This window comes from Leptonychotes weddellii, chromosome 3 (genome assembly GCF_054177405.1).
Source record: "Leptonychotes weddellii isolate Sample4059 chromosome 3, ASM5417740v2, whole genome shotgun sequence".
NCBI classification, from domain to species: Eukaryota; Metazoa; Chordata; class Mammalia; order Carnivora; family Phocidae; genus Leptonychotes; species Leptonychotes weddellii.
Genome location: NC_138371.1, coordinates 155,280,739 through 155,293,239, shown reverse-complemented (window position 1 = coordinate 155,293,239; position 12,501 = coordinate 155,280,739).

Below are 12,501 nucleotides of genomic sequence, written 5' to 3'. Positions count from 1 at the left end.
AGATTCATAATTTTGGGACTCCTTTCTTGTGGTAAATTTAATCCTCTTTTTGCATATGCCCAGTAGTATCTGACCTTCATAGCATCTGCTTGGGAGAGAATGGGGCTTAGGGATCTAATGTGGTTATTGCTGTATGTAATAATATGTCTGAAATCTATTCCAGAAAATGTGTGTTTCGTGATGAAAATGAATAAATATGGATATTAGAAACATATCACTTACTCAAGCACTGGTTTGTGACTACAAAACAATTTTCCTATTTCTTAACCAAGTTTTTGTAAAAATGCTTAAAAAATAAATCAAATATGTCCTCTGCTCTTCTCCATACCTCATTTTAGTCTCATGCAAACAACTGTTCTAAAAAGAGCGATCCCACCCGTTGACTTAGAGTTGGCAATAGTGGATGTAACAGTTGGAGTTTCCAGGTGTACTTCATTGTAACCTAGGCTGGATTTTATTTTAAGAAATATATTTTTTAAAGATTTTATTTATTTATTTGAAAGAGAGAGAGAGAGAGGCAGAGAGAGAGAACATGAGTGGAGAGGGAGAGGGAGAAACAGACTCCTCGCTGAGCAGGGAGCCCTGACATGGGTCTCGATCCCAGGACCTTGAGGTCATGACCTGAGCCAAAGGCAGACGCTTAACCAACTGAGCCACAGAGGTGCCCCTATTTTAAGAAATATTAACACAGATTATTTTAAGAGAAAATTGAGTACATTTTAAGGAAGAACATTTTCAAAAAGCAAACAAAACATGAAAAGGTGTGGAGCACAATACTGGAATAAATATAAAAGGCATTCCTACTAAAGAGCTTAACTTTTATCTCACTATGTTTAAGGGGCAAAGTAATTTGAGTATCAGAAATCAAGTTGATATACTGGAATTGGAAAAGGTTTGATTGTCCTAGTGCTTTGCTATACTTCTAATAGCTGCTGTGTTTTGATTATAACAAGTAAGTTTTTTAATACTTTGCTTTTAACATTGTGAGTTAAAAATACATTGTATTTTGTGAACATCTTGAAAGATAAAAGAAGATTTAATAATTAATATATATGCCTTTCTGAATATGTTTCCCAGAGCCAGGACTTCTAAAACTAGTTGCTACTAATACCTAAAATATCAAAGTTAATATTTAAAGTTCCCACTTCCTTCAAAACAGGCTTTGCTCATAAATGCAAATAGTATATATTTACAGTTAAAATTTAGATAAAATAAAAAATTAAATTGGCACTATTGAACTTTGAAAATGCAGATCCTATGAAACATTAAGCCTATGGAATTTATAAAAAAAAAGTAGCTAGAGAAGAGCTATGTTTAAATATTTTCTAGTATTTCCTTAGATTAATGTATAGATTTTTTTTTTTAAAGATTTTATTTATTTATTTGAGAGAGAGAGAATGAGAGACACAGAGTATGAGAGGGAGGAGGGTCAGAGGGAGAAGCAGACTCCCTGCCGAGCAGGGAGCCCGATGCGGGACTCGATCCCGGGACTCCAGGATCATGACCTGAGCGGAAGGCAGTCGCTTAACCAACTGAGCCACCCAGGCGCCCCGATTAATGTATAGATTTTAAATAAATTTGTATCAGTTTCTTTTTGTTACACTGTGCTAACAGTAGTTTCATTTTTCAAAATAAAATTATAATCATCACAATGATAATATACCATAATAGCAGGACACATGCCATATTTTGCTATTTGTAGGTTAAATATATGTATATAAATTACATGTTTAAATGATATATAATATATAAATATTATATATATACATTTATATGTAAATTCTGAAATGAGGAAAATATCTTGTTCTTAAAACTTATTTGGGGGGCGCCTGGGTGGCTCAGTTGGTTAAGCGACTGCCTTCAGCTCAGGTCATGATCCTGGAGTCCTGGGATCGAGTCCTGCGTCGGGCTCCCTGCTTGGCAAGGAGTCTGCTTCTCCCTCTGAACCCTCCTCCCTCTCATGCTCTCTGTCTCTCATTCTCTCTCTCTCTCAAATAAATAAATAAAATCTTTAAAAAAAAAAAGCTTTAAAAAAAGAAAACTTATTTGGGAGCTGCAGTGATTAACATCTCTTTAGGATCCACAAGATTATATATATTTTTAAATTTAGTGAATCTGTAAAAATTGGTCAGTGTGACATATATGATTGATCCTTACCAAGAGAAAGGTTAATGGTTTTATTAAATAATTAAAATTTATTTGCTCTTAGTTTATAACTTACTAGGCTAGGAGAGGTGATGAAAAGTACACCTATAACTATAATGTAGGTCAGATTACTATTAATGACACAAAAAGTTCTGGAGGAAGAAAAGAGATATAAAATAGAATTCACACAGACATAATGGAGGAAAAATAGAGAATATGAGTGATTGAGACAACTTTCAGTAGACGGTGGTAAGGAAGGAGTTTTCTAGGCAGCGATGAAAAAGCTAAGTCATGTCACACAGTCTGGAAATCCCAGTGTTTGTGGCAAGAATGATGAGTAACACAAAGCATACGCAGTGTAGCCATGAGTAACAAATTGTAACCGCATATGTTACTTTCTGCAATGTCTCAAATTCGAAGAACCTTTCATTTAGGAACCTCAAACTTTGGGGAAACCAAAATAAATAAAAACACAGCATGTGTGTGTCTTTTGAAAAAAGAAGATAATGAGACTAGAATCTTCCTGCAACAACCTGGTGAGATAAAACTAACGATCTGAATTAGAGTCATAATTACAGCCCTAGAAATGAGGGAAGAGAGTAATGGCAGAAGTAGATTCTACAGGTCTCGGCTGGTCCTATTGCCCTGAAAAATGAAGGTGAAGGGAGAGATATGAGGTAGAGACAGCAAGCAAAGAAGGAAGAGAAGTCCCATCACTTCCAGCATCCTCAGAAAGCTTGGTCTTCTTACTTCAAATAGAAACCAAGACATTTGTCAAATTATGTCCCTCCTCCCCTTCTTTTCTTTTTCTGTGCTTTTTCTTCCTACTTGCACAGACATACACTGACTCATGCACACATACTCGCATACACTCAAGCAAATACCATCAACACCAGCATCATCACCCACCATCATCACAAGCATCATCACCCATCACCTACCATCACCACCACCAACAGCATCATTTTTAGATCCTGCCATCCTGTTTCAGCTTAACAATTCATATAAGTTCCATCTGGAGAAATTGCAGCTCTTAAAGACCAGCCCTGTTCTCTCTTTTTTTATCGTCATGGATGAGAGAAGAGAGTTACCTGAACACGGCTTTGGACTGGGAGGACATGGTGGCCTCTGGGTTGCATTTTGCCTTGGTTTATTTTCTTGCTTCTGTGTCAGGAGAAAGAATAGTCTTCATCTTTCAGCTCATTTCTTGTTTTGGATCCCTTGGGGAAAAAAGTAGCCTTGGAGATTCTGTTTTATAAGTGCTGTCTGGGGAGAGTTTAACTGGATGAGCTGCAATTGCTGCTCATGGGAAGGACCCCAGGTCAGCTCTTTAGGTTGGGGGTCCTAGAGCAGATCTTCTGTTACAGAAGGGGCAGCGGAGAGTGCCAGGGAGCTCCCGAGTGTTCTTTGTCACACAGGTACAAAAATTACCTTCAGGTGTCCCTCTTTTATTTATTTATTTATTTATTTATTTATTTATTTATTTTTAAAGATTTTATTTATTCATTTGAGACACAGAGATATATATATAGAGAGAGCATGAGCAGTGGGAGAAGCAGAGGAAGAGGGAGAAGCAGACTCCCCGCTGAGCCAGGAGCCCGATGTGGGGCTCGATCCCAGGACCCTGGGATCATGACCTGAGCTGAAGGCAGACGCTTAACCATCTGAGCCACCCAGGTGTCCCAGGTGTCCCTCTTTTAAATAAACTTCTTAACGTCAAAACAAAACAAAACAAAACAAAAAACAATTCATATAAGTTCTTGTCACGTTAACCATTTCCTCATAACTTTTCCTCATCTGTTCTCACAATATCTACATTACCTTTACCTCTCAGTTATAGATCTCATATGTTTACAATTTCTCTTTCTATGCTGTTTCCTGCCATTAACTCAATATCCCATCTTTAAATGGAGTGAAATTAGAATTTTTAATAATATAAGGTCTAAATATCCACTAAAAACGAAACTATACATGCCTGAGAGGGAAACAAACAAGTGACTCTACTTTAAGCTTCATGTATGGAAATGCTTAATAAGTGAATAAAAATTTAGAGGGAAAATGTTCTAAATTCAACCGTGTAAGTTTAAAAAATAATCATTAAATGAAATAATAATAACTGGCAAACAATAAACTGACAAACTGAGAACATATTTGCAACATATATCATAAGGAGCTAATAATATCCTTAATATAAAAGAGCTTTAAAAATTGAGGAAGGAAATCAAATATAAAAATTTGGAAACTGGGGCGCCTGGGTGGCTCAGTTGTTAAGCGTCTGCCTTCGGCTCAGTTCATGATCCCTGAGTCTTGGGATCGAGCCCCACATTGGGCTCCCGGCTCTGCAGGACACCTGCTTCTCTCTCTCCTGCTCCCCCTGCTTATGTTCCTGCTCTCGCTATCTCTCTGTGTCAAATAAATAAATAAAATCTTAAAAAAAAAAAAGGTGGAAACAACCTAAATGTCCATCATAAAAAAGTAGTTAAATAAAGCATGTTTTATACAACCAATGGAGGAAGGAAGAATGAAAACGGACTCTATGAATTGATATGGAGTGGTTTCCAAGACATATTGTAAGATATGTTGTTAGTTGCAAAAAGGCAAGTTATCACAAATTATATGCAGTATGTTATACTCTATACAAAAATGCAGGAAATAGAATGGTAGTTGCCCGGGACTGGGGGGCAAGGGAGGAAAATGGTGAGGTTTTAGTCAAAGGGCCCAACATTTCAGTCATGAAAGATGAGTAAGTTCTAGAGATTCCTACAAAACATAGTGCCTACAGTTAATAATACCAATTGTATTATTTACTTGAAAATTTGCTGAGAATAAATCTTATGTTAAATGTTCTTATTGCAAATAATAATACTTTTATTATTATAAATAATTGTTATAATATTATATCATCATTATTTTAAATAAAGATGGAGGACATTTTTGGAGGTAATGAATATGTTTATGGCATAGATTGTGGTGATGGATCATTGGATGCATATTTATTTCCAAACTCATGCAATTGTATACATTAAATATGTACAGTTTTTTGTATGTCAATCATAGTTCAATAGAGTGGTTTAAAAAATGAAAAAAAAGAAATTATGCTCATATATCCTCTTTTGTTTAAAGAAATATAAGAAGGGGAAACCAGAAAATAATAAAATTGGGTAGTTACAGGCAGTGGGTAGAGAAAGGGAGAAATGAATCTGAGAATAAGAACAAGGTAGAAGAAATGAGGAGCAAGTGATACATCTCTGAGCATACCTTTTAAAAAAAAATTTATTGTGGTAAAAACAATACAAAATCTACCCTTTTAGCAGATTCTAAGTATGTGATATTATTTTTGACTATAGATATAATGTTGTACAGTAGATCTCCAGAACTTATTCTCTTGCATAAATGATACTTTGTGCCTATTTATTAGTAACTTCTTGTTTCCTCCCTCCCCTAACCTCTGGCAATCACCATTCTACTCTTTGATTCTATTAATTTGACTATTTTAGATGCTTCATATAAGTGGAATCATGCGGTATTTGTCTTTCTGTAGAATTAAAATCAAAATCTTGAAAAGATACTTATTCTTACTTATTACTATTGCAGAATTTAGTATGATCAGAGTTAAGTTTTTGTTTATTTCAGGCATATATAACATAACTAATCCCTCCGGAGTATATTTACTGAATTTTCTTAAGTCTAACAAGAAAAACCAAATTGGTATAAATATTTTAAACTTAATGAAATATTGTGTGGCAGCTTTAAAATCCTAGTCAGATAATTCTAACAGCTGAGTCATCCATGGAATGAAGGAGTAGGATGGAAGACCAAATCCACACAGCTTTGTTAAAACCATGAGGATAAGAGGGGAATGTTTTTCTACTTTCGTTTGTTTGGACTGTAGCAGGGTATTTGTCCAAAAGGTCTTCTGTACTACTGGGCCATTATTTTCCCAGTCTCTGAGCTAGAGAGAAGGGCTTTTGATGAAATTTTTATTTGTCATTATTGGAGTTTCTTGTTTGGTAGCATCTACCATGCCCTGTCTAAGATATATGGGAGGCAACAAAGAAAGGACCCATAGTAGAGAAATTCCTCAAATCACAAGGTCCCTTAGTATTCCTTTGTCTTTCCAATTTTCAAGATTTTTTTATATTTGTTTTTGCCTTTATCTTCTTCTTCTTCTTCTTTTTTTTTAGTAGTAGTAGTAAGTAGAAGGACCTAGTAGGAATTAGACTTCTCCATCTTGGCTAGTGCTTTTCATTATAAATCTATAAGTTTCAGGCCCTTGCTTGATGGTCTGACCTTGCCACTTATCACTTACTAAGGTAATTGCACACACTGAATTCTGTTGCTTTGCAGCCTTGCCATATTTACTGATTATTTGGAAGCAGCCCAGGATGGGCCTCCTGGACTCCTACACATATTGTTGGATATGTCAGGATTGCAAGGCCCTGACTACTCATTCACTTTATAGCAAGAAATTATTAGTTCTCTTGAATCAAATAAAAAAGAGAACGTATTGACAAAAACAAGTTATAGAAAAGAGGCCAAAATGCAAATTATAACTGAAAAATACAGTGACAACAATAACAACAACAATGAAAACTGTATGGGCTTAATAGCATATAGTGGAGATGACAGAATAGATTCTGTGAACTCAGCGAACTTCAAGTCAAATCAACAGAATTTACTCAATCAGAGAAAATAGGAAGAAAAGAGTAAAAAAAAAAAAAAAGGTAATGAATAGAGTCTTAGCAACAAGAGCAACACTAACAAATTCCTATCATTCAACTCCAAGAGAGGAAAGAGAAAGAATGTGGGGCCAAAAAAGAACTCAAAGAAATAGTGATTTTAACGTCTCCAAATTTGGTGAAAGGCATAAATCTACAGATTTAAGACCCTGGACCTCAAATAGGACCTAAAGAAACTCCTGCCGAGACATACCCTAATTAAATGTCTAAAAGCTGATGATCAACAAAGTCAGAGAAAAAGGACAAATTATTTATAGGGGAAAAACATTTTTCATCTGAAAATTTGCAGGTCAGAAGGAAATAAGCACACTTTAAATACTAAAAGAAAAGAATCCTCAGCTATGAGATCTATAGCTGACAAAACTATCCTTCAGGAGTAAAGACATAGTAAGACATTCTCAGATAAAGGGAAACTAAGAAAATTTGTTACTAGGAAGCCTATCCTTTCTATATACAGAAAGGAAATGATAATAGAAAAAAGGTTTGGAATTCCAGAAAGGAAATTAAAACATGGAATCAGTACAAATAAGGGTAAACAGACCATTAATCTCATGATTTTCTTAAAATCACATTTGATGCTGAAGTAAAAATCATAACACATCTGAAGTTGTGTACAATGTATACCAAGGCAATTCTTAAAATAGTTATATATAACCTGGGGAGGGTAAAGGGACCTAAATAGAAGTAAAATTTTAGTTTAATCTGAAAAAAGCATTAATGCCAGTTGACTGTGATATGTTTTTATATACACTATAATATCTAGACCAATCACTAAGAAAACTATACAAAGCTACACACCATAAAACACTAGAAATAAATTAAGAAGAAATCTTAAATAATTTTCAAGTGACTCACATATCTTGGACTATTTGGGTTACTATAACAAATTACCATGGATTGGGTGGCTTATTCAGCAAACATTTAGTTGTCACAGTTTTGGAGGGTGGAAAGCTCAATATCAAGGTGCCCTAGACAGATTCATTTCTTGATGAGGGTGCTTTCCTCGCCTGTGGACAGCCATCCTCTTACTGTGTATTTTCATATGGCAGAAAACAGAAAGAGCTCTGGTATCTTATGGCTGAATGTCCAACTTTCCAGCAATGGGAACTAATGCTAAGTCCCTGATATGCCACCGTCCTTCAGAAAACCCCATACTTGATTATAGTAGACTCTGTCAAACTGATTCAGTGATTCATTCTTATAGGGTAGACCCATAATGCAGGTATGAGTTTTCTTTTCCTGCCCAAAGGGCTTTAGCTAGTGCAACTGTCTAGAACCTTATTGAGTGTTTCTTCTGTCAACATGGGATCAATTTTATCAACATATCTGTCCAGAGTTCTTTCTCACATTATCCCAAATGTTGGGAGTGGCCCCATGACTTGGGATCCAAAATACTATACAGAAGTTGTTGACCTGATAGCTTGTGTAGAGAGCGATGTACTAGCTTAAAGGCAATAATTTAGTAAAATGAAGCACCATCATTCAGGACAGACTCTACACTATTATAATACATTTACTCATATACATATGCTGATGCATCTACATATGCATCTTTATAGTGCCATTTCTTCATCAGGACCACGAAGTCCAAGAACCACAGAGTTAGAAACAGGACTAGTTCTGCTTATCAACACTCCTGGTGTGCTTTCACTCACCACAACTTTGATCGCTGAAAATTTAGAGGTTTTTGTTCTGAAAAGGAGAACACTGCTGCCAGGGGATAGAGAAAGAAAGTTAGTGAATCATAAGCTGTGATTGCCACCGGGACATGTCACATTCCTTGTGTTAAGGGAGCAGAAGACAAGAACAAGAATCACCATCCAGACTGGGGACTTGATCCTGATCAGCAGGAGGAAATAAGGCTGCAGTCACACAGAAGAAGGGATCAGGATGATGTTAAGTACCCAATTGTTTCTCTCTTTTTTTTTTTAAAGATTTTATTTATTTATTTGACAGAGACAGAGAGCGAGAGCAGGAACACAAGCAGTGGGAGTGGGAGAGGGAGAGCAGGCTTCCCGCCGAGCAGGGAGCCCGACGTGGGACTCGATCCCAGGACCCTAGGATCATGACCTGAGCCGAAGGCAGACGCTTAACGACTGAGCCACTCAGGCGCCCCCCAATTGTTTCTCTTGAGCAGCTCTTGTATTTCCCTTGCCCAAGTTTGATAGCAAATACAAATGTTTAGCAACTGTATCCTGAGAAAAGAATGTGCTAGGGGCTCAAATCCCTCCAAGACAAAGGTTTTAGTTACATCTAACTATACCTCTGACACCAACTGTTGTCCTAGCTGAGGATGGAGGGAATAGAGGATGGGTATAGGAGAAAGGAGACAATGAGTTTTACATTTGGTCCTGAGACTAGATGTAGTATCTGGATTAGTAGTTCAACTTAATATGATTATTTCCTACATTTCTTCGAGAAGTTTATCAGAACCTTAAAGAAGCTGGCACCAAAGGGGATCTGTATTGAACATTGATGCACTGCCTAGATCTCCCTTCAGTGAAGAACCCATTGTCCCAACTTCCGGGGATGCTGTAGGTGGACAATCTTCAGCTGAAAGCCCTTCTGTGATTTTGTCACCCACCTGGTACTTTTGCTCCCAAAGTCACACCTCTTCCTACAAAATCAACATCCAACAACTGACTGAGTGAGCATAAAGAATAGCCCTCCCAGTTCACTAGGATAACACGAGGATAATCAAGGGTGGCTATTTCTCCAGATCTCCCCATGAGGTCTGTCCAAACTGTTTCTGGGTCTACCTCACAGCTCAGCTTCTCCATCTGCTACTCCTGCTCCTTACTCTGTCTTTCATGGGTATTATTTGTAAGAGTACTTTACACACTAACCGATAACAATCTGCATAGTAAACGGCATCTTAAAGTCTGCTTTCTATAGAACACTTTACATGGTGTGCCACTTAGAACTAGAACCAGGACGTGAGCTTCCCTGGATGACCTGGAATTGTGGAGGGCAGAGCTATCTGAAAGCAACTAGATTCCTAAAACATACATCCTTGTTTCTCCTCCTCCCAGTTTTGCACTCAACTTTTAGGAACTTAATTGCCAGAACATGGCCAGAAGTAAACTGGCAAGGTAGACTGAGAAATGGTCGTGCCCTAAGATTCAGAGCAGAGCAGAGCATTAAAAAGCTATTTACCTGAAAGCAAACAGAAAAACAACTGGTAAAACCAATAGGTAATATGCCAGATTCTCAACTTACAGGACATGAAATTTTTGCACTTTTAGGGATAGAAATAAGATTAAAAAACTTTTAAAAATGTAAACCTCCATTTCAAAATAGGTTTTAAAGAACTAATAAATATTCCAGTGATCAGGTTTATATTTTCTCTGTATTTTGTGTGGGTGGCTAATGTACTCAGTGAAATCAGTTGTTTTCCATAATTTTTTAATAACATTTTTATCTATCTGTCTGTCTGTCTAGCTACATATCTAAGTATAATCTATTTTAAATTTTGGAGAAATAAGCATTATACAATGGCTCCTAACACTGCAGTTAGATCGTGTATGACTTAGTAGACAGTGGCTTCCATCATCTGATAAATATGGAGTTATTACTGGGGATTAATACTAGGTATTAAAGTGAGAATACTAGGTATATGAGGTGCCTGGGTGGCTCAGTCAGTTAAGTGTCCAACTCTTGATTTCAACTCAGGTCATGATTTCAGAGTCCTGAGATTGAACCACATGCCGGGCTCTGGTCTCAGCACTGAGTCTGCTTGAGATTCTCTCTCTCCCTCTGTCCCTGCCCCCACTCATGCTCTCTCTCTTTTCTAAAATAAATAAATAAAATATTAAAAAAAGAAAAACAATACTAGGTATAGAAAAGGTAAGAATTTTCTTCTCCATGCATAAAGAGAAAGCACAGCAAAATCACCTCAGCAAAATATGATCAAGATTTAAGAAAATGCTACACCTAGACCCACAATAAATTAAAAAGCATTTCTTTTCTCAAGATTCTTAGCATAGAAAGAGTAGAAGAATAACATAGCCAGGACTGTCAGCTAAAATTTCTACTATGGCATCATGTAAGATCAGAGACAAATTTTTGTTTTATTTTTTGGTTTGTTTATTTAGGTATATATAATTTATAACTAAGCTTACTGAAATATATTTACTGAATTTTCTTAAATCCAATAAGAGAAGCCTAATTGTTATAAATATTTTAAATTTGTCCATGACTTCTCAATAGCATAATTATTCCATGTATAAATGAAAGCAACTTTAACTTATTAAATGGAATATCTTGTAACTACTAACATAGTTGTTTAAGATTATAGAGTACAACTGAAATCATTATTTCTGTAATATTAATTTTAAATAGTTAAAAATTGAAATCCATCTTTTTTAAAAAAAAATTACTTAAAATCAACTAATCAACATATAGTATATTATTAGTTTCAGAGGTAGAGTTTAGTGATTCATCAGTTGCATATAACACACAGTGCTCATTCCATCAAGTGCCCTCCTTAATGCCCTTCACACAGTTACCCCATCCCCCCACCCCCCACCCCTCCAGTAGCCCTCAGTTTGTTTCCTATAGCTAAGAGTCACGGACAGTTTATCTCCCTCTCTGATTTCGTCTTATTTTATTTTTCCCTCCCTTTCCCTATGTTCATCCGTTTTGTGAAATCCATGCTTTTATTAAAGTTAAGTGATCAAAATGACAGGAAGCAGTTAAGTGTATCTATATCTATATCTATATCTGGGTAGTAACAGTATATACCTTTTGCATGAGTACATTTGAAATCAAAACATATTTGTAAGTAATAAAAAACTGTCTTAAAAATTTCTCCTGACTGAATTTTTAATCAATTATGAAATATTTCCCTTAATAGAGTTGCAATGTAAAATAAGTGTACTGAAGTATGTTCAAATTTTTTATTATTTGAAATATATACTTCTTAAGGTTTTAACTCAATTTTTTTTTCAATGAAATACAACAAATTTTCCAAAGTGATATAAACTTTTAAGGTAAATTGGTTGGAATAGCCAGAGGAAAGTATCTGTATCTTGAGTGCATGTGACTAATGGTTACATTTTCATCTCATAAATCTGTAGGTAAAATTTAGTCATTTACTAACACTCTGATTTACAGCATATATGGATTTTTCTTTGAAACAAAGAAGTCAGAATTACATTAGGGGCAAGCAGCTACAAATAAAATATGATGACCTTCATATATGAAGGCGATACTTCTGACATTCTTTGAAGTGCATGAAACATTGAGTGATTTTTTTCTGTAAATTAGATTGTTAGGCTTTAAATTATCTAGTTTCTTGTTCTGTATTCTGAGCTAGCTGTGATTTTTTCACTCTATTTCTCTATGGGCTACAGACAATATTTAAAATTTTAGTTAGTGAATTTTTATATTTCAAAACATTTCATATAAATAAATAGTGAGGTATTAAAATATTAATAAGCTTGAGTAAATATGAATGCAACAATATTCAAATGCATTTGGATAATGATGTATCATAAAAGTATAAATAGGTTTAGATATTTTAATAATTATTTTTTAAAATATTTTATTTATTTATTTGACAGAGAGAGACACAGCGAGAGTGGGAACACAAGCAGGAGGAGTGGGAGAGGGAGAA